Source organism: Hemicordylus capensis, chromosome 2 (genome assembly GCF_027244095.1).
Source record: "Hemicordylus capensis ecotype Gifberg chromosome 2, rHemCap1.1.pri, whole genome shotgun sequence".
NCBI lineage: Eukaryota > Metazoa > Chordata > Lepidosauria > Squamata > Cordylidae > Hemicordylus > Hemicordylus capensis.
The window spans coordinates 87,592,977-87,616,682 of NC_069658.1; the positions used below are offsets into that span (position 1 = coordinate 87,592,977).

The 23,706-nt window shown below is 43.4% G+C and overlaps 1 long non-coding RNA gene across 3 annotated transcripts in view; it reads left to right on the forward strand.

Annotated features, from left to right (window-relative positions):
- The first annotated feature begins 992 nt into the window (after positions 1 to 992).
- The window catches only part of LOC128342252 (uncharacterized), a 107,695-nt gene continuing 84,981 nt past the window's right edge, over positions 993 to 23,706 (forward strand). For 2 of the 3 annotated variants that reach the window (XR_008314863.1, XR_008314864.1), the window contains exons 1-2: positions 1,007 to 1,109; positions 4,667 to 4,785. This is a non-coding gene — a long non-coding RNA (uncharacterized LOC128342252). Of the gene's footprint in view, positions 1,110 to 4,663; positions 4,786 to 23,706 lie in introns of all 3 variants that reach the window. The other variant, XR_008314865.1, reaches the window with a different exon arrangement.

A 23,706-nucleotide genomic window follows, 5' to 3' on the forward strand; every position in this document is an offset into this window, starting at 1 on the left:
AAATTGTAACATGAAGACTGTTTTATAGTGAGAATAATTTTATGGAGTTAAAAGCATAATAAAGAAACCATTGAAAAGCAAGAATAAGATGGAGAATTAAGGTGGTCTTAACAACTTCAGGGCCAAGATCAAGTGGACATAATGGAGGTGTTTTGACACATAGGAAGTGTCACTTAGACACTTACAAAATGCAATTTTTATATGACTAATAAACAAAATTTCTAAGGTATTAAAACCCTTTATAAAAAAGGAGTCGTTTCCTTTCAGCCAGAAGAGCACGTATATGTTATCATAACCAGTTCATGAAAAGAATTAAATAATAGTGAAATACAATCCTTTCACTTCCCCTTCCTCCCTGTGACAGGATTAGTACTCCCTCAGCTCTCCTCTCTCAGGAGGAGTGGATGTGGCCCAATGTAAATATTGTACATTGATCTTGATGTACATGGGCTACATTGTACATAATACTCAGCTGTGTACTTACTGAGAGTTTATATACCAAGATAATATATATCTCTTCCTTAACTTCCCATCTGTACAATGGCAATGCTATAATACTAGCATTATAGGTTAGTGTGGTGATAACCAATAGTGGTGTTCTTTGGACCAGACTTTGGGTCTGAAGTCCAGTCCTCCACCAGTGGGGAGCCTCCAAAACATCTCCTTGGGGGCCTAGAAGCCCATGCTGTGCCGCCACAACAGCGGGCACTATGTGTTTGGCAGCACAGGTGGCTATGTGCTTGCCCCCAACAAGGTAAGACCTGCCATAAGGGGCAACTCCCAGCCCCCTAATGTCCTCCTGCTGCCAGTCACCAGGCTCTGATCTGTTCCGTGAGGTGGGGGCGGATGGTCGTGCAGCAGTAGCAAACAGCTGCCTTCTGCTTGCCTCCCAGGGTGGCTGCTCCCGGCCGTGCTCTGCGCAGATTTACTCATTGAAACTGAGCACACGTTGATTGAGTGACATCATGCCGGTGCAGCAAGAACAGACACACAGGCAAGCAGCAGCAGCGGGAGGGAGTGCTGGAGGTTTGAAGCTGAGCTGCTGTCTGGGGGCTGCATAAAAGCATTGCTTGTGTTGCTGACTGACTCAAGAAGGCAAGGGGAGGAAGGTAAAGTAAATGAAACTTGTATTAGGCAGCGGGAGGGGAAGAATGTAAAGTAAAAGAAACTGCCTGAGGGCTGCATAATCGCATTGTTCTGCTGTGCTGACTGACCCTCCAGAAGGCAAGGAAAGCAAAAGAAACTTGTATTTTTTAAAAGTAACCATCTAGTTGAGAGCACAAGTGGAATGTGAAGGGGGGAAATGAAAAAAGAGGGAGAGATGATGAGAAAGGGGTGGGGGCTGACTTGGTACTGCTGACTCACAAGAAGGGGAAGAATGGAAGGTAAAAGACTCTTGTATTTTTAAAAGTGAGTACGGTGGAAATAGAGAGAACAGATTTCAATGCTGGGGTCCTGCAGGCTGAGTCATCCATTTGATAAGGGGCTAAAGTTGCTGAATAATTTTTTTTTTGAAGACTTGCATCAAAATAAGACTTTGCAAATCAGTTGATGATGGGGATTTGTTTTTAAAGCTGCCTTTCTCTCCTGACCCTGAAATGCTTACTTCTTAAATCCCAAGAAACTGGGATGACTCTTATGACTCAGATTGTCTAAACCGATTGCTGGTGGGTGACTTCTCTTTCTGTTTGGCATAAATGGCATTGAATGGGATGACTTTATTGGAATCGTGTGGCTAAAAATCAACATAAATATGCATATATTGTGGCACAGTATGTAAGTGTCATAACAAAATACATGTATTTTGTTATGACACTTACTGTATATCCTATCCTTCCTTTAAATAGCTCCGGGTAGTGTTTGCATGATTCTTTCTTCCTACTTTTATTCTTACAACAGTCCTGTGCGGTGGGTAAGTCTGAGAGAGTATCTAGTTTAAGGTTATCCCCTGAGCTTCCTGGCTGAGTATGGAAGGATTTGAACCCAATTCTCATCTGCCACTGCGGGTTTTGTCCACTGCTGTCGTGAGGCCAAACCACCAATCTAGCCAATAATTCTAGTAACCATGTGCACGGCTGGGGGATGGGGGTGGGGTGGGTTGAGCAGGCATCCCCACCTGTGGCGGTGGTGGGTGGAGTGGAAGTGGCAACTTGGCCTGGCCATTCAGCCCAGTGGCCCTTGTGAACTGCAAGGTGCCTCACATTTCTCAAGGGCTGCCCGGTGGAACGGCCAGGCGCAGTGGCCGCTCCCGCTCCACCTGCTGCCATGGGGGAGGGGAATGCCTGCTCGGCTCACCCCCACCTGTGCACATGGCGGCTAGAATTACTGGCAAGGTCAGTGGTTTGGCCTCGCAACAGTGGTGGGGGCTCATGGTGGCAGAGGGAGCTCACGGTGGCAGATCCCCTCACCCGGCCGTGCACATGGTGGCTAGAATTATTGGCAAGATTGGCGGTTTGGCCTCGCGACAGCAGCAGACAGAACTCGCAGTGGCGGCGGGGGGGGGACTTGCTGTGGGGGGGCCTTGCAGAGGAGGCAGTCCGGGTGCCCAGACTACCTAGGTGCACCTCTGGTGTCTATACACACATCTCCCTCACACACCCAGTGTGCTGTCCCGTTGCTGCATAATCATGTAGGAGGCAGTGCATCTGAACACTATTTTACTACTACTATGGATATTTATATACCTCTCCAACAAAATTCTCAAAGCGGTTTACAAAGAAAAATAAAAAAAAATACAAAAATAAGATGGCTCCCTGTCCCCAAAGGTCTCACAATCTAAAAAGAAACATAAGGCAGTCAACAGCAACAGCCACGGGAGGGATGCTGTGCTGGGGCTGGATAGGCCAGTTGCTCTTCCCCCGGCTAAAAATCTTAGAGAATCACCACATTAAAAGATGCCTCTTTGCTCATTAAGCAGGGGAATATTTTAAAGGAGTATTTAATTTTTGTGTCGAGAAATTAAAGCATTCAGCTTGCCCTGTAGTGGTAGAGCAACATGTGCACACAGAATTCTCCTTCATGACATGGAGAGGCCAGCCAATGCATCATCGGAACACATCCTGGGCTCTCTTATAATGCATGGTACCAATTAGAGACGTGCCCAAAAGTACTTCGGCGCCGGCGGGAGTAGTACTTTAAGGGCAGGGGAGGGTGTACTCATCCCCCCTGCTGCACTTCCCCCACCAGAGCTCTGTAAGCTTGAAGCCCCTCGGGGCGGCAGCGTTCCTCCCTGCCACCCCGTTCCCCCCGTCGGCTGGAAGTGGCCGGAAGTTGTGAGCGCGACTGCGCCCATCGTGTACATGCGTGCACAGCAGACGGGCACGTGCACGCACGACGGGTGCACGCGCACTCGCAACTTCTGGCCGACGGGGGGAATGGGGCCGCAGGGAGGAACGCTGCCTCCCCGAGGGGCTTAAAGCTTACAGAGCGCCGGCGGGGGAAATGCGGCAGGAGGGGTGAGTACACCCTCCCCGCCTTTAAAGTACTACCCCCGCCGGCCCCGAAACGCCGAATACCCCCCCAGCGCCGAAAGATTTCAGAGGCCTTTACAATGGCCTCCAAAACGTTTCGGGCACAAGCTTAGTACCAATTTTATTTTGCACTTTTAAATTGCCAGTGTTTTAATTCTGCACTTAAGCAAGAGGTTGTTGTTGTTATCATTATTATGCTAATGAATACTTAAAAACTGTCGGCTATTGAATTCGGATATGAGATGAGAAGACTTTACATTTCAGAGAATCTCCCTCATATGCTTCCATGTGTCTTCTACACTTTTTTTGGTGTTATAAAAGGAGTCCATTGAAAATGCAAATATTAGCTCTAAACCTGCCATTCTCTCCTCATAGCTTGGGAAGAACAGTCAGCCTCTTGGGAGCAACTAGGCAATGTCTGCTCCCATTAAATCACTGAAGTGCCAAAAGGCCAAACACTCCCTTGGTTTAAAAAAAAAATGATTTTTTTTTTAAAAGAACAATCTAAAAAGAATTTGCATCAAAAATAGTGGATTTCTGTATTTCATTAAGTTGAAGTTTTCTTTATTAATCTGCCCGGTTTTGAAATCTGCCCATTTATTCTTAGGTTCCTGCTGATCTATGACAAACTCAGTACTTAGCAATTAGTGGAACACACATATTAATTTACTGTAAGTCATTAGAACCCTGTTTGTCATTATAAAAACTGTGGATTCTGTACTCATGTACAGCATCCCCAAGAATGCCCTCTAAAGCATACCCATACTTATGCATTCAGAAGCCCCACCCCCAATAAATTCAGAAGCCCCACCTGCACCATCCATGGTTACAGTATTTAGTTGCAGAGATAAATGCTGCACTGATTGACAGATTCTTTCTGTGATGCAAAATACTAGGTCTGGGCTTCTGAGCATCTGTGGGTGCAGGATTTCAAGTGTGTTTTTGGAGAAGCTATACGCAAATACAGTCTCCCCAGTTTTTATAATATCTGAACAGGGTTTCTGATATGCAGCATTCCAGTCAATCCAGTCCAGAGCTCCAACACACAGAGAGTAATGTTTGGCTGTCAGATTTACCCCTGTGTTGAAGAATTGTCATATTTCTGGGAGATATCATCAGGATGGGCTACAGGTTTGGGCTACTGAGGCACCAAAATGTGGATGGCACCCATCAATACTTCTTGTTTATGCCAGCAGGTGCCAGAGAGACAGTGGAAGTGCTGAAGCTGATGCATGAGGGCAGTTCCGGGCAAACAAGTGGAAGCTTAATCCATATAAAAGGGAAGTGCTCTGGACTGGAAAGACTACGGACCTGGGTAGGAATATACAATCTACTCTTGTTGGTGTTGCACTCCTGCTGAAGGGCTACATTTGTAATTTGGGGATCTAGCATTATCTTTAGCTGTTCAGGTGATGGCGGTAGCCAGGAATGCTTTTTAGAAATTTTGATGGGTGAAACAACTACAACCCTATGTGAAGAAGGAAGATCCAACCTCAGTGATGTTTGTAACATCGAGATTGGACTATTGTAATGTGCTCCACATAGGGCTGCCTTCGAAAATGTTTCAGAAACTGCAGATGGTGCAGAATGCTGCCACTCATATGCGCAGCATCATGAGTGGAGCAGATATTTTGTGTCCAATTTAAAGTGTTTTTTTAACCTTTACAGCTCTACACGGCCTAGGACTGGGGTACTTTAAGGACCTCCTAAGCCATACACAGATCTAAACTCAGCCTCATAAGCCCTACTCTCTGGCCTGACATTGTCTTGTGCTCATTTGGCAGTTACCAGGGACAAGGATTTTTTTAGTGGTGATGACACGGCTGTGAAACTCTTTTCCTGGGGACATTTATCAGGCCCCTTTTGCTGCTTTTAAGATAAGAGGAGTGTAAAAACTCTCTGTTCCTCAAAGCTTTTAACTGATCTGGATTTAGTTTGTTTTCATGTCCATTGCCATCTTTCTCCTGCTTTCTTTTGTATTTCTGCTTTTCATTTTATGGGTGTTGTTTTATTAGTGATTTTTCATTTTTATCTGAATGTAAGCTTCATTACATTCTAATAAGCTTCAATCTAGTAAGCTTCAGTTTTATCTGAATGAGAGCCAGCATGGTGTAGTGGTTAGAGTGCTGAACTAGGACAGGGGAGACCAGAGTTCAAATCCCCATTCAGCCATGATACTAGCTGGGTGACATGGGGCCAGTCACTTCTCTCTCAGCCTAACCTACTTCACAGGGTTGTTGTGAGGAGAAACCTAAGTATGTAGTACACTGCTCTGGGCTCCTTGGAGGAAGAACGGGACATAAAATGTAAAAATAATAATAAAATAATAAGCTGCCCTATGAGAATATGGGTTTGAAAGATGGGGTATACATTTCTAAAAAATAAATAAATAAGAAACGTACTCCATGTGTGATCCCAATGTGTGCATTAATCGCCTGCTGTTGAAGTTATTGAACAGCTCTTCCTTCTCCAGACTTTGAATCACGGCTAGTTTTTCTGATGGAGGCCCATAAATGGATGCTCCACATACCTAACCCAACCACAGGTTTCAGACATGACTTAAGCTTCAATGGACTTCAGCAAATCACCAGCAGGCAGCAACCTAATTTTGCAAATGGATTGCTGGATCAAGGCATTTACAATTAAAGAACTGTGGTAGCCATTTGCTTTGGTTTGCATCTATCTAGATTTATTCCAACTTCAACACAAACTCCAATGGGAGGTATTACCATACATCTACATGACATTTAAACTTGCCATGTAAAATCTTAGCAATCTCTGCCGGCCATGTGTTGACAATCCATGAAAAACTGTGTCTTTTTACAAGTCAGAATAACAGTAGTACTGAAAAGAGAGATCTTTTTCACAGATTGCCAGCTGATGGTGCTAAGGAATGACACAACGTATTAAGCATTAGGCAGGTTCAGGCTTAATGTGGAACTCAAGTTTTGTGTGATGTCCCTCCCATCCTTACACAAGTGCCTACTTCCTTTGTAGGTTGAGATATTATGAGATTAGTCATGACATTCAAACCTACTGATCTCAGCATATCCTAACCTACTTCCTTCAGAGAACCAGAGACCTGAAGCTGTACATTGGCCTTTAAGGTCTCTCAGTGGTGCATTCATTGCTGTCGTAATCGAGTCCATCCACCTTGCTGCTGGTCATCCTCTTCTTCAACTTTTCCCAGTATTATGGACTTCTCAAGGGAGCTGGGTTTTTGCATAATGTGTCCAAAATATGATAGTTTGAGCCTGGTCATTTGTGCCTCGAGTGAGAATTCTGGATTGATCCATTTGTTTGTTTTCCTGGCTGTCCATGGTATCCTGAAAAGTCTTATCTAACACCAAAGTTCAAAAGTGTCAATACTTTTTCTATCTTATTTCTTCAAAGTCTAGCTTCTGTATCCATAGAGTCTCATGGGGAAAAACAAGGTCCGAACAATTCTAATCTTTGTAGGTATAGACACATCACGGCATCTAAATATCCTTTCCAAGGCCTTCATTGCAAACCTACCAAGTACTAGTCTGTGGTGTATTTCTTGACTGCTGGATCCTTTACTGTTGATGGTAGATCCTAAAAGGCAGAAGCTATCCACCACTTCAGTGCCTTCACTGTCAATTCTGAGGCTGGTTTCTGTACCAGTTGTCATTAGTTTAGTCTTCTTTACATTTAGTCATAGTCCCATTTTGTTTAATTTTCTCCTTGACTTTCATTACTAGAGCTTGCAGATCATCTGCATTCTCAGCTATCAGAGTAGTAGGGTTGTGCGTTTTGTATTTTTTCTGTTTCGATTTGTACCAAATCCTAATCAACTCCATTTTGTATTTTGTCTGAAATTAAGCTTTCCGAATCACCCCAGTTTTGTTTTGTATCCAAATTAATCCGAATCCGAATCCAAATTAATTCAGATTTAAAAATGGGTCATGTGGTCAAAAGTGTGGGTAGGGGTTATAGTGCCCAATGAATGGAAGCTAGCACAAAAATTTCAAAGGAATTGGGCAAACTGCTGGTTTTTGGTTAATTTTTGAAGTTTGCGCATCTTTCAGGTTTTCTCCATAGGGTAAGATGTTGGTTTCAGGAAAAGTAGGGCTTCATGGGGGGTTGGGGGAAAGGGTGGCCCAGAGTGGAGTGTGGTTGGTGGTAGTGTCCAGTTGGTGCAAGGTAGCTACCACAATTTTTTCAGAGGAATTTGGCAAAGGGCTGATTCTTTCAGATTTTCCTTGTAGGGTATAATGGAGGTTTCTGCATTCCCATAACTCCACTTGAGGGGCACTGGGGTAGCCCAGAGCAAGTGGTGGTGTAGTGCACATAGGGTATGAACCACCCACATGGGTTGCCAACCCATGAAGTACAGGGTTTTTTTGTAGAGGTGTTCTGAGAGTAGATTCTCTGGTAGCATATGAGAGTGGATTCATAGTTTTTGATTAAAAATCTCATTTGCTACCAGAGAAACTAAACTCAACACCTCAGAAACAACAAAGCCCAGTACCCCAATGGGTTAGCAATCCAGGGGGTTGGTTGTCACCCTCTGTGCACTTCACCACCACTTGCTTCGGGCCATCCCAGTGCCCTCAGGTGGAGTTATGGGGCTGCTGAAACCTCCATTATTCCCTATGGGGGGAGAATCTTAAAGATGCGTAAACCTCAAAAATTCCTAAGAAATCAACCCTTTGCCCTATTTGTAATCTGAGTGCACCATGCTTGAGGCACTGCCACCCAACCCACTGTTTTGCCCCTGAAGCCCCACATGAACACGTTGAAAGAGTGAAGAGAATGACCAATGGGCAACATGGTGTGGCGGTTAGAGTACTGGACTTGGAGCAGGGAGACCCGAGTTCAAATCCTCATTCAGCCATGATGAGGATTTGAACTGGGTGACTCTGGGTCATTCACTTCTCTCAGCCTAACCTACTTCACAGGGTTGTTGTGAGGAGAAACCTAAGTATGTAGTACACTGCTCTGGGCTCCTTGGAGGAAAAGCGGGATATAAAATGTAAAAAAATAAAATAAAACTGCCTTGGTACTATGGAACAGCTTCAAATGTTCATTTAACTGAAGTGGAGTGAGCCGTAGCCCAAACAAATCAGCCTACTGTTCAGAATTGTTGAGATTTATCATCACTGCATTTAAGAAAGTGCAAAACCATGGATCATGGTTACAAGAAAGAGAGAAGCAACTAAGATTCCTGGGGATGTCAATAGATTGACAGGTGTGTTCCCCACCCCCCTCCTTTTGTCTCCTGTAGTCCCATGTGGATGACCTGTCCCTGCAATGGCAAAAGTTGTGAACCACTGGCTTAGGCATCAAGTCCCACTAAATTACATTGTGACCTAAACTACGTTAGATGGCTCAACTTGGGCATCAAAACTTAGACACCATTATAACTCATAAAAATCAGAAGGAAAAAAAAATAGCTCTTCAAAAGAGCCCTGTCAAGTCAAGAGATTCTTTCTAAACCTTTGGAAAGAAAAACCTGTGTAATTTCAGAACTTTCCTAACCAGCTTCTCAAAAAGCTTCTCCACACAATTTATACCATGGCTTTTAGCAAGAGCTTTGGAATTGCACTGAGCTCCCAAAGATATTTGGGTATTTCTGTCTCAAAATGCTGTCTTCCAAATCCCTTTGCAAGGTCAGTTTGCATTTCGGTCACACCGAATACAACACAAACTTAACTAAACTATTCATGCTCAACAGTTTTTGCATATCTTATCTTCTGCTAATCACTTAGTGCCTCAGCTGGAGTGGAGAGAGTCAGAGAAGTCAATTTCAATTGCAATGCTTTTCCGAAAAACAAAGCATTCTGTCCGAAACACAATCATTTCGATTTGGAAACAAAGAACTCTGTTTTTTAATTCTTGATTTTGTTTTGGTTACAAAACCTCCGAAATTACCATTTTCGGGCACAAAACGTTTTGTACCCGAATTGAAATGCACAAGCCTACAGTGTAGTGTCATCAGCTTAGCGCAGGTTATTGATGTTTCTTCCTCCAACTTTAAAACCATGCTCATCTTCTTCCATCATATAGGCTCCCATCATATGCCCATCATATAGGCACCACATAACATCTCCTGTCAGAATTTGTGTTGAAGCTGGAAGAAATTACCATCTGTTTGCCTTGTAATCAGAGATGTGGGTTCTCTGCACACTCTTGGCAGAGAGAGATTAAATGAAGCAACAACCCTAACACCAGTCTCCAGTTCTTAATGATTTCATATGGACAGACACAAGCTCCATGGAGGAAAAGGCAGGATACAAATATGATAAAAACTAAGACTGATGATGTAATATTGTAGCAATTTCTAAAGACTGATTTGGAAATTCACCCTTAAGAATCCTTTAAAAAGTGTCCTATACTAGCCTCCTTTTTGCTATATGCAGCCTTGTAATTTGCATTAACTGTACACAAATAAATCTTCTAGTTTACAGTAATAGTAAACAGTTTAGTAGCATACACATTATTAGGAAGTTTTATTGAACGGGATTTTTAGAACCCCATCCTTCTCCCACCAAAGTTAATAGCTGCCCTAAATTAGTGTTGAAAGCATGTAAGTGAACACAGTATTTATTTGAGCATTCTCTTTGTTTCATGCTGTGCATCTACTACTAATAATAATGTGAATTATTCACAAGAGTTATTTCTATTCCATATACAGTTATTTTTAAAACAAACAAACAAACAAACAAACATATTTTGCTGCTGTTTGTCTTGTATGTGCTTCACAATAACCTTCTAGATCAAGGTTTAGTGAGATAACATAAATTACTGAAAATCATTTTTTCCTACATGCAGTAAATCTGGAAAGATTACTCAGCAATAAAAGCATGATACAGTACGTTGATATGTGGAATGTCTAGAGAAAACTAATTTGCTTACAGCTGCAGACTTTTGCTCAGTTATAGCAATTCACCTTGTGGTCTCCATGACTTTTGTGCAATAGCTCCATTCTTCTAGGCTTTACCACCTCAGCACATGCAGGGTTATGTATTGCCAGGCTTAGGAGAAGGCGCAGGAGCAGGCCATAGCTCTGTAGAAGAGCATAGGTTTTCTCCAAATATCCATAGACCTCTGAATCATTGCTGTTTGATCTGATGGATTCCAGCAAATGGATGTACTCACAACTTCCTCTTGCATTGGGGTTCCAAAGTGCCTTTGTTCCATTACTGCATCTGAAGGTATGCGCCTTTAGGACAGGCATCTTAAGAATATACTAAGGACATCTTAGCATCTTAGGGTTCCTTGTCTCAATAGTTCTTAGGGTTCCATCTCTCACATTCCTCTTGTCCTGTGATGTCTAGCACAAACAGTATGTAATGTGATATCACTGTACTATGTCTGCCTACCTTCATCTCATATCATTGATTGGTGGCTGCAGCAGGGGTAGGGTGCATACAATGTGATGACATCATGCCACACATTATTGTATTAGATGTTACAAGGAAGACAGAGAATAGAGACATGGGGTAACAGCTCCTCTGTGTTTCTCATGATATCTCATTTGGCCCTTTTGTTGGTATGGGGGACAACATGACTTATGCTGACACTATCAGGATGAACCCAACTGTGCATACAAATGTCACCAACTTATGCAGTCCTATTCTCTTGCTACTCGACTTAGTGGATTAGCATACTGAGAGCCAGCATGGTGTAGTGGTTAGAGTGCTGGACTAGGACCGGGGAGACCCGAGTTCAAATCCCCATTCAGCCATGAAACTAGCTGGGTGACTCTGGGCCAGTCACTTCTCTCTCAGCCTAACCTACTTCACAGGGTTGTTGTGAAAAAGAAACTCAAGTATGCAGTACACCGCTCTGGGCTCCTTGGAGGAAGAGCGGGATATAAATGTAAATAACAACAACAACAACAAAAATAACAGGTACTTACTAAGTTCTACATTATTTGCAGCTCTTCCAACCATGGGGGTCAATCAGTCATGATGGTAAACTGACCAGTTCAGCAACAGAGAGAAATTGTCACACACCCCTTTCTGTATAGTTGGCCCCACAAAGGAATTTCCCCCATGCCACTTCATGCTCCATGTATTCTCCAGTAAAAGGATCAATTGTTCTGAGGTATTTTAATCCTCCCTACCCCATTCTCTGTGTGTTTAAATTTAAGGGCTTCATTAAAATGGCATAAAATGAATGTGAAGAAGTGAAGTACTGCATTTCCAAGAAACACAGGGGAAGGTCTAAATGACAACAACATGGAAAAAACTTACAATTGAACAACACAATATTTCTTCATGCAGATGAAGCAGCTGAGATAAAGAGGTGTTACCCACAGAGGTGTTTGTAATGTATAGTGAATTTTTTCATTCACAACTCCAGAGTGCTTTGAACTGAAGGGGAAAGTACATGATGAGGGACTCAGGGGCTTAGGAGATGCCTTAGCAGACTGTTATCACTGGGCAGTGTGTGTGTGTGGGGGGGGGGGCTTTACAAATCCTAGATACTATATCTGCTGGGTGGCAAGTTGCAGCTCCAAATAGCGTTCAGGTGCCACCGCCGTGGAGGTGAGTCCTGAATCACTTTACTCTTAAAGCTGCCTCCTGCCACCCCCCTGGAGGTGTGTTCACAGGCCGCCAGTGATACATTATGTTCAGTGTATGTACAATCTGTGTTTAGTGAACGCATGTACAGATCTGCATATTCATATAGTTATTCACATGTTATGTTCACATAGAGCAGTACCGTGTTTGTCTTGTACCCTGAATTTGAGAGGGTCTACCCAGTTTCACTTTTAAATTGAACGCATGTAGAGTCATTTGCACAAAAACATGTGCAAATAGGGCTAAAGTTGTCAGTGTCACCTTTAATAAAATTTCATATTTTGTTTAAATTAAACTGGAGTCTGTCAAATACATCTGATGGTTCAGTGGGGTCTATTGAACTCCAGTATCCAATTAATAGTGTGGGTTTTCTTTTTTACATGTTCTCAAGAGATACAGTCTCTTTCAGTCTTAACTGGTACAATGCTGGAGAAACTCCATCCTAGCCAACACCTAGTCACCTCCTATTGCAGAGGCTGAAAGCCGACGAAGTACCAGTCCTATTTAAAAAAACCTCACAGTAAACTCTAAGAGTTAGATCCTCGCTTCCATTGAGCTGAGTGCCATGTGAGTGAATCATAGGACTGCATTGTCCTATGACAATGTCCTATGACCAAATACAGTGTTCGAAACCTTGTCAGGCTGGCTTCAGGTTTCAGGAACACTCAGCAAACTAACCTCCATGAGGCCCCCACCCATCTTGGTGGGCCACAAGAGAAACGTTTTGTCATCATCAGAAGAAATCCACTGGCACAGAGGGTCTTGGGGATCTGCTATGGGCCCTTCTGACGGCCTTGTACCTCTGGCAACTGTCCTGTGATGCCAACTTCTGACATCAGCCCTGCACTTCAGGTCTTTAACATAAGTTAAAGAGCTTACAATGCTTTGCAAAGCATAATATCCTTGTAGACATACTTGCTTCCTTGTTTCACACATGAATGGAATCATTCAGCTTGATGCCCTAATTGCAATTATTACAGGCATATTATCTAAGAGCCCACTGAGAGCTCATTTTTAATCGACCCTATTAAATTCCGACTGAAGAGCAGAACTCTGATTACAGCTTAAAATGTCCTCCATAATGTGGTACTCTGCTTATATAGCCTCTCACAGAAAAGTACATTTCTCCCTCAGGCAAGCCAAGGAAATGAGTGGTACAGAAAGACTATTGTGAATTAGAGTTGCCATCGGTAGAGGAGAAGAGCAAACTGGTGGTGGCCTACACCAGGCTGCTTTGGTCCTTTCTCAAGGTGACATTGAGCATGGAGAAGAGAGACAAAAATAGCCCTGACAGAACCAAGATAATAGTAGAGCTGAGCTCAACCCTCTCCCTCATTTTTGCATCACTTTTGTGCAGGATGCCCATGAAAGTGACCGGAAAGTGTTCAGGGAGTAGGAGGCTTTTCAGCAGCAGGATGGCAATTCTATTTTTAATGTCTTTAAACATGAGAACGCCACCATTTCTCTGAATTGCATGATGATATTGGTGGTCAAAATGCTCTCTGTCTTTGTGGTAGCTGCAGCCTAAGAGTTGCAGTGGATTCCATTAACTAAAATGGTGGATGGCAGCTGCTGCAAAAGCAGGATACGCTTCAAGCACTGTTGCTGCTGCTGGATGACGCACTGCACAGAGATCCACTCATCTAAGAGAGAATCACATGCACTGCTGTGTGGAACCCTACAGCCCACTCCATGCTGCTTTCAGGGGCAGGGCTGCAACATGTTTACTAAGTAGTAGGGATTGCAAAATGTTTTGATGTTGAAATGTTTCAACTTTGAATGGGCTGTTTTGAGTGTCTCGAGTTCAAAACAAAACACCCTGTAAGGGCTTGTTTCAAACTCAGAACAAAGCAACCCTATTTCGATTTGAAATATTTTGACGTTTCAAGCACCATTTTGGAGGCCTGTTTTTCCTTTGCTGATTGGTTTTCTGGAATTGGCTACTAATTGGCTTGTGATCTCCTTGCTTCTTGCTTCACTTGTTATCTTGATTGACTTACTATTGGCATGGGCAACTATGCCCCCATTGGCACATTTACTGTGTGCTTTGGCAGTGAAGACAGGGTTGCAAAATGCATTGCAAATTGCAATGCAAAACTTGTGTATATTTTGTGAGTTCTGCTTGTTCCAGCCATAGGGAACAATGGGGGGCCTTGAAATACCCTCATGTTCCCTGTGTGTAGCTTCTAGGGACACCAAAGTGGGTTGTGTGACAGGGCATGATGGGTGCTACCTTTAGGGGAAGAAAGGCAGTTCAGTTCCCAAATAGCAGAGTAAAACCATTTTAGTGAGAAAGCAGCTGTAGCGGATTTAACCCAGCCTTTGTCTCAAGGCAAGCCTATATGAGGAGGAGAAGAAAAAAATGCTGAATCATCCCCTTTCTATGCTTTTACCCAAAAAGGTTGTTCCCCCAAACTTTCCTGTATCCCCAATAGCTGATTCGCTGCCGCCGCCACCCAATTATTACAGAGTTTAAACCCACCCCCCTCCAGATTAGAGTGGAATTCCAGGGAGACCCTCCTTCTCTTATTATTGGAAAAGCACAAAAACCCTCCACATTCAGCATACATGTGGTGAGAAACCTGGTAGAGTTGCTCAACAATCGAATTGAGACGTGTGTTGCACCAAAGAAGAAAAAAAACCCTTTCCAACCCACCCCCCACTTTCCTGAGTTAAAAATCCACCCAAGAGGTTGGTTAAAATTGCAAACAAAAATAAAAATAAACATTATTCAAAATGCTACAGACTGCTTCCATCTGAGGCTTTATCAGCTTTTAGTTACAGGTAAAAGGAATACTCATCAGCTACAATAATACTTCAAAAAGCACCAAATGATATTGGGGAGGCACACTTTAAAAATCATGGTTACCCAGTTGCAAAGAACATAGATGTAAGAAAATACAAAAAGCACCTTTAAGTGACTTTTGCAGCGCACTGGATGGATTGATGGGCATAGGCTATTGTTTCTTAGCTTATTTGCATTGCAGATAAAAACCCTATAGAACAGTTGCAAGGATCTGCAAGGCACACAAAAGGAAAATAAGAATCTAACACAAACTGACTAGCAAACTATTCTCTAGGTTAAACCTTTCCCCGAAGCCAAAGTCCTGGAATCCTTCTTGAACTCACCAAATCCATGGTAGAGAATTCAAGCCCCTGCAGTCCTAACTTCCCAGGATTGCAGTCCTCCTTGGTGCAGACATTTGCCCGGCCAACATCTTGTTGCCAAGCCCAGCCTAGCTCCAACTCAACAAAGAAATGCTTCTCTTCCTGCCTCCCTCATGGCTCCTCTAGGTCCCACCCACTGTGTGCTGAGAGGCTGATCCCTAGCCTGTCAGTCAGGACAGGGTACACTTCCGATTCACTCTTTACAGGAAAGGAAAGACTATTACTGGCTGATCATTACAGCACCAAAGCAAGAGGTCTTGAGACAGTTCTTTAGTATTTAGCCTTTCCCCCAAACCCCCATAGGATCATATGCATTTTGCAACAAAATGCAAAATCTGTTTTGTGCATAGCCCTGCTAGGCAGTGCACTATTGCAATTATGATGGTACTCCCATTATTCCCAATGGGAGCAGCATTGTGTGAAGGAATGACTCTTTCCTTTTATGTTTTGTGTATTGTTTTATTTGGCTTGTTCCCTCTAGGCTTTTTGGCTTTGGGCTTTTAACCCTCTGCAGGGGTTAAAAGGGTGCAACCTCTGATTGACAGCCAAGTCTGAGGTAGCAGATTTTGTGCTGTAGGGTTTTGGAGGGAAGGTTACTAAGTGTTCTGATTGGATGTCTCCAGGCTGAGACAGAAGGTTCTGGCTGCCTGATTGATTTATGTATATCTCTGCCTGGAGAGAGTTGAACAACAAGAGGGGGAGAGCTACTGAGGAGCAGAATGCTGTGTGAGCTGGAAGGCTGGAACACTACCAAAGTAGGGTCAGGCTGAATCTGCTGGGGAAAGTTGCTGTGAGGGAGCTGGCCTACTGGAACCTGCTAGGCCTTAGATGAGAAAGCTAGCAAGTTTGTTTTATACTTTTTAATTGTACTCTTGCCTAACTGAATTTTCCCATTTGTTCCTGTATGGTTTTTTGAATTGTCAAAAACTTTATTATAGTAAACTTATTCTTGTTTTTCCACTACTTTACCATTGTCTCTGTTTGTTTGTTTTTATTCCCACCTCATGCCTACTTGCCCACCTTGTTTACACCACTATTGAGTGTTGATTTTTTTTTTTTGAGAGAGAGAGAGACAGAGGGCTCAATGACTGGGAGTGGAACCCATCAAAAAAATCTAAAAATCTTATACTGGTGGCAGCGGATGTTTAGACTGAGTGTGATGATGCATGGCTTAATAGGCACAATGCAGTCCCACCTCAGCAAGCAGCAAGGGCAGGCTCTAGAGTGTCATGCAGTAGGCCTACAAAGAGTCTGAAAAAGTTCAGACCAGCACTAGATAGTAGCACAGAAATGTCATGACACTACCAGAAACAACAAAAGTAATACTGAGCACCAGCTTCTTTCTCTTATCAATCTCCCCAGCCCTTCTAGTATCAGTTGTTCAAAAGACATGGGGTCTGTAGGCATAAAATTAATTTGTTATCTAATGCATGCACATTTTAATTAAAAAAAAATCTGTAGTACAGCTGACAACATATTTATCTTTTGCAAATAACTAAGTGAATTGGAATTAATCTTCATTCATACAGAGAACAAATAATACAAACTTTTCGGCTGGTAGGCAACTGAAATGCAATTTTGGATTTCAATATTTTATTTTAAATAATGATGGGGTGTCAGAATCCATTCAGACTGTGACTACCTCAGAGGAGAGGGAGCACATCCTGACCAAGGATACCCTGACCTCCAGCCCTGATGAAAGCCCCCTAGATCTATCACACCCTGAGCAGCCAGAACTTATCGACCCTCCATTAGGGATGTGCAAACCAGCTCAAATTTGAAATAGATCAAATTTGAACCAGTTTGTTTCGAAGGCTCAAACTTGGACCAAACAGGGCATTGCATTGGCAATGCCAGTCCGAATTTGAACCAATCGAGCCTAGTTTGGTTTGAGCCTGTTCGAGCCGGTTCGAAGGGTTCTAGAGGCCATTTTAGATCTTCCCCTCCATTTTGTGTGACGTGTTTCTTGATTTCATTGGCTGAACTCTTGCTTCCCTGATTGGCCAGATGAGTCTGACTCTCTGGTAGGCTCTGCACTATGCTAGACCTTGAGAACTGGCACCCTATTGGCCAAGGGGGAGGGCAAACGTGGCGGTTCCCAAAGGAGGGAGTTTCAAATCCTATTTAAAGCCAAGCCTCTGGCCTAGGAAAATCACTCTGGCTGTAGTTGCTGCTTGGCTTCCTCTGGCCTGCTGCTGCTGCTTGTGGTTCTGCTGGTGTGGTGAGAGTCAGCTTGGCAGACAGCTGCTGTGTTTTTGTTCCCAGTCCTCTGTTCCCTTTTGCCTGTTTTTCTCTGCCCCTGCTTTAAACCTTTCCCCCCACTGTGTGTCTGTTCTGCTGTGTTTGTTCTGCTGCTTTTATTTTTTCTGATTCCCTGAGTGAGTGTCTGTGTGTCTCTCTCCTCCCTCTCCTCAAGGCCAGGGGTGCCCAGGCCCTTTGGTCTGAGGCTTCTCTCTGGCCCATCCATTTCCTTAACCCAGTCCCCACTTTTCCCCACCTTTTTTTGCTTTTAGTGGCTGCTGCTTTAAAATCTGTTGGCTGAGTTGAGAGCCTCCTCCTCAGCTCAGCAGCCACTGCCAGTTGTTTTTATTTTATTTTGAGTACTTTGTCGCTCCCCCTTCCCCTTTTTCTCCAGAGCAGGTGCTTTTCTTTGTTAATCCTTTTCTTGCTGTGCTTAGCATACCACCTGCTCCAGACTCCAGCACCAATCCCCCTCCCCTTTCTTTCCCATCCCCATTCCCACAGCCATTTTTTCCACCAGCGTTTTTATTTATTTTCTTAGTGTTTTTATTTTTAATTTGTTTTTTGGTGAAATAGCTGGAAAGCTTTTCATTCCACCCTACCCCTGCCGGGGCTGTGCCTGCCTGCCTGAAGGAAAACATCAGTCCTTGTACAGAAGCCTTGCCAAGTTCAGACCAGTTGTTCCCAATCCAGTCCTTGCAAAGGAGGGAGGATTTTGTGCTGATACTTGCAAAGGCTTTGGAATGTGGGTTCAGGAGCACAGGCAGCTCACTTACTTCTCAGTGCCCTGGCCTCCTTGTGAAAGGTGGCCAAGGTGATGAGAAGAAACTGGAAGCAAGCAACCTCCTCTCCCCAACTCCTGGATCTCTTTCAAAAAGGTTCATGGGGCAGGGAAGTGGGTGAAGCAAGGTGAAGAGGCATTTTACTCCTCACTTCAGGCACCCAGATTCCAGGATTTACCAACCCTAGATAGTTTTGGTAAAATTTATTTGAGTGGAAGGCAGGATAGTTTGTGTTAATCTCCCTTTTCCTGAAATCACCCCTTCCCTGTAACCTTCATCATCCCTATCCTGGCTGCTAGGGAGAAACCAAATGAGAGAATGAATGAAATGTGACACTCAAACACATTCATGCTTCTCATTCATTCATTCATTTTAGATTGTGACCCCTTTGGGGACATGGATCCATCTTATTTATTTGTTATTTCTCTGTGTAAACCGCCCTGAGCCATTTTTGGAAGGGCGGCATAGAAATTGAATAAATAAGGCATGTATGTACTCACAACAAATGAAATGAGTGAGCTCTATTAATTTCAATTACATTTGTTAAGGAAGCAAATGCACACCCTTAATGTGTTATATGATGTGTCGTCTGCTCTGCAGTTTGGCTCACCTGCTTGAACTATGTGCTCTGCATGTACCTTTAGTCTTTGTTTTGTGCTTGTGGCATAGTTTTAGTCTCCATTGTGTTAGGCTAATCTGTTAGAGCTTGACCATCAGTGGATAGTTTTGCCTGGTGAAGGATGGGTTGTAAGCACATGCAACAGTGGTACACCTTAGGCCAGTGATCTTCACTGCAAGTCCTGGAAGCCAACGGAGGTCCTATCAACCCTTAAGTGCAGCTCCCTTGCGTAATTGTTTATCAGACCTGCGGGAAGTTCTGACAAACTGAATACCCCACAAAGTCCCCTTGGTGTGTGCAGGAGGAGAACTGGTCTTGTGGTAGCAAGTATGAATGGTCCCTTTTGCTAAGCAGGGTCTATCCCAGTTTACATTGGGATGGGAGACTACATGTGAGCACTTAGGGCAGGGTGGACAAACTTGGCCCTCCAGCTGTCATTGAACTAAATTATGGTTGGGGGTGATGGGAGTTGTAGTTCAACAACAGCTGAAAGGCCAAGTTCTCCCACTCTTGCCCTAGGGGATGGGGCAGCTCTGGGAAGAGCATTTGCATATTTGTATGCAGAAGGTTCTCAGTTCCCTCCTTGGAATCTCCAAGATAGAACTGGGAGAGACCTCTGCCTGTCAGCTCAGAGAAGCTGTTGCCAGTCTGTGTAGACAATACTGAGCTAGATGGACCAGTGGTCTGACTCGGTATATGGCAGCTTCCAATGTTCTTATATTCCCCTTAGCACTGCGCAGAGGCAACTGTTCCACCACACACTGCTGCATTTTGCCCAGTTCCTTTAAGGGTAATGGCACCCCAGTACCACATTGGAAGGCGAGTACTGAGCTCTCTGGGAAAACCACTGGGAAGACTGCCTTCATTCCAGACATGTCTTCCAAGATAGGTGCTGGTCTTATGTTTCTTTTTAGATTGTGAGCCCTTTGGGGACAGGGATCCATGTTACTTATTTATTATTTCTCTGTGTTAACTGCCTTGGGCCATTCTTGGAAGGGCGGTATAGAAATCAAATAAATAAATAAATAAACAAACAAACAAACAAAATAAGATAGTGCTGGGAAGCCACAGGAGGGCTCTGATGTTCTTAAAGCCCTCCACAGCCCACCCCAGTGCTGCAAAATGTGCAGCACTGCATGCGTGGTGGGAAATGGCTCTCACACAGAAGGGGTTGGGTTTTTTTTTGCCCAAATGACAATTGCTTGAAAAATAGTGGCAACCACTACCTTAGATTAACAGAGTGACTGATGTACTGTACAAGACAACATGGGTGAAACCTGCTATGGGGCTGCACTACAGGGCAGCAGTGCTTGGTGGTAAGGGCTCCATGCACAGAGCTGTACAATATGATGCCTATTGGAAATAACACACTGAGCTCTGCTGCCCTTCAGTGCAGTCCCATCACAAGTGTTTACACAGGGGGCACAGGGGCATGGCCACTGAAAGTCCTCAAACCGCCCATATCCCTTCATGTAGCATATCAGTCCCTGTTCTCTGTTTCTTTAGCATCCTGTTAGGAAAGCTGCACTGGCTGAATATCTGATGAGACAGATGCTAAATGATGCTGTGCTCATGTAGTCAGATATTCAACAGATGCAGTTTTCCTAGCAGCCTAAGGATTGCTTGCAATTCCCCTTTGCATCTGAAACATGTTTATTCTTGCAGTTTCCCAGCTCTTCTTCAATTTTTGCTTTATTTTTGCACTTACAAATAAAAAAAATCATATTTATAAGGGGGGGAAACATAAAATGTTTGTAGAAAATTTAAATACTCATATTTAGTATTTAAATGTGGGAAAGACAGTTTCTGTGGGAAAGACAGTTTACTGAAATTTAATGGACCAGACTGATATTCTGTTACTTCAGATTATTATTGTCCTGAGAATTGTTGAACATCATCAGAAAGACAAACATCTTCCGTATCCTTGCCCTTCTTCTCAGAGTTTATTGGGGATCTGTGAGCATGTGTGGCTTGGTTGACTGCATGTCACAAACCAGGAATGGGCAGGTTGAAATTAATCAGGAATATCAAACACATTACAATTACTTAATGTTCAGCTTGGGTTGGTTCTTTGTCCAATATTTGTCTGTGTAAATGAGCTTTACAGAGTGATCTGGTGAACAGAACAATTCCTTTCACAAGAAAGCATTAAGGAGTCTAAGTACTGCTCTGCCAGCATATATTTATTTATTTATTAAAACATTTCTATACCACCCAAAACTTAGGTCTCTGGGTGGTTTACAACAGAATAAAAACAAAGTAAAATATTCATTAAAACAAAAATGGAGGGGAGGGGGGACACACACATTACAACAATTTTAAAATTTTAAAATAATATTTTAAAACAGCATTAAAACCATTAAAACAACATTAATTAAAAGCCTGGGTGAAGATATGTGTTTTTAAAGACTTTTTAAAAGCTGTCAGAGATGGGGAGGCTCTTATTTCACTAGGGAGCGCATTCCAAAGCCTCGGGGCAGCAGTGGAGAAGGCCCGTCCCTGAGTGGCCACCAGACGAGCCGGTGGCAGCTGCAGACGGACCTCTCCAGCAGATCTCAGTGGGCGTTGGGGTTCATGCCAAAGAAGGCGTTCCCTTAAATACCCACGGCCCAAACTGTATATATGTATATATCTATATATATATATACACATACATACATACAGAGTTCATTTACATGTACTACTCAACATTGCGTAAAGTCTCCTTTGTTTCCCCCCCTTCCACTCTTACTTTCATGCCTTCTGTCATGCTGCTCCTGAATGCCTAGATTAACCTTTTCAATCTGCTTAACCAACTCCTTCCTTTTCTTCAAAGCCTGTCTTGCAGTGTAACATTTCTCCATGGACCACCACAGCATCTGCTCTTCTTTTTGTTGTTTGCTGCTGGTTTACCCTACTTCCTAGTAAGCTGCTATATTTCCCCATTGCCTTTTGCCTCTCCATCTTACTTTTACATAGCTTTTCTGTACTTTGCCTAGCCTTTTTTTTGCTGAAATAGGGCATAGTTTAGCACATGGAAGAGTGGCCCTATTGCCATGGGCCTGCTTGCTACCACTACAGCAAGGCAATGTTAATATGGAGATTGCTATGTGCCCTTTATATGTATGTTGCTGTGATTCATTTTCCAATTTGTACCCAAATCAAAACACCCCTGATTTGTTTTGGGTCCATATCTGACCTCCCCGTATCATCCCAGATTCTATTTATACCTTAATTTTCTAAATCAGAATCAGAATTGATTTGGATCAAAAAAAGGATCCCCAAAAGAGTGGGATGGGTGGTAGTGCCCAATGGGTGGAAGCTACTAGCTAAATTTCAAATAAATCGGGCAAAGGGGTGATTTTTAAAGAATTTTTGTAGTTTACATGTTTTTAAGCTTTTCCCCATAGGGAATAAGGGGGATTCCAGCAGCCTTAGTTATAACTCCTGGGGGTGGGGGGGTGGCAACAGGGTGGCCCAGAGTGGATTGTGGTGGGTGGTAGTGCCCAATGGGTGAAATGAAGCCACCACCCAGATTTCAAAGAAACTGGTGAAAGGGGTGATTTTTAAAGAATTTCTGTTTGTGAATCTTTAAGCTTTCCCCCCATAGGGAATAATGGGGATTTCAGCAGCCTCCTAACTCTCCCTTTGGGGGCAGCACGGTGGCCCAGAACAAGTGGTGATGTAGTGCACATAGGGTGCCAACCACCCACAAGCCCACGGGGGACTGGGTTTTGTTGTTTCTGAGGTGTTCTGAGAGTAGATTCTCTGGTAGCATATGAGTGGATTCAACATTGGAGGACGGGTGATTTTTTTTTGTCTACAAATCACCTGGATCGGCCAGATTTGGGTACAAATCATTTTGTACCCAAATCGTTTTGCACATCCCTAGTGATTCAGTGACTCAGAAAGATGTATTAATGGAAATGGCAGACGGATATACAGCCCTTACACTGATTATTGATGGTTACTAGTCCTGATGGCTATAGGCTACTCCCATGTTCAGAGTCAGGATGCTTCAGAATACCAGTTGCAGGGGAGCAATGGCAGGAAAGGGGGCATGCCTTCATCTCCTGGTTGTGTGGCTTCCCAATGCATCTTGATGGGCCACTGTAGAAAACAGGGTGCTGGACTAGATAGGCCTGATCCAGCAAGACTCTTGTGTTCTTATGAAGCAATGGTTTACACAAAGAGTGCCTCCACGTGAGTACTGAACTTGCAATCCTGAACTGATCCTAAAGGTAAGCAGACTTAGCCATTTCCTATAAGGTATTAACAAATGGAGAAGTAATGAAGAACCTTATCCTCTAGCCACTTATATACACAGCAGTTTTATTCCCCCCAAATCCATCCTTCATCTGTGCAGATTTCCCTGCCTGTCTATGAGCTGTATTGGGGCTGATTACCTGAGAATATCTTTCCCCTGCCCTTGACATAGCTGGAGTGGAGAGAAAACAATTAACTGATATCAGCCTAAAATGGTATCATCTGTGAGATTAAAGCTGCCATCTTTGCTGAAGGTCTGTTGCTTTGAATCCCTGATAGCTTTGTTCTTTTTATGCAAATAAGTGTTGTTCACTGGGATAGATTGTACCTGAAGTCAAGTCATAAGCAATCAAACGTGACATGCCAAGACACTGTGTGTCCTAAGACAAATACAATATCATGCGGAGAATGCTACTGTAGGGCTCACAGAAAAGAAGATTATTTCTTTAATTGCACCACTAGTACTATATACTATTATATTTAGTGCTCGAATGTGTTTACTGTGGTGTGTTGTTCTTAAGTGGCAGGAACAGGAAGGGGAGGAGGCTGTAGCTCAGTGGTAGAGAATCTGCTTTGCATGCAAGATGCCTTGGGAAGCCACACAACCAGGAGATGAAGGCATGCCCCCA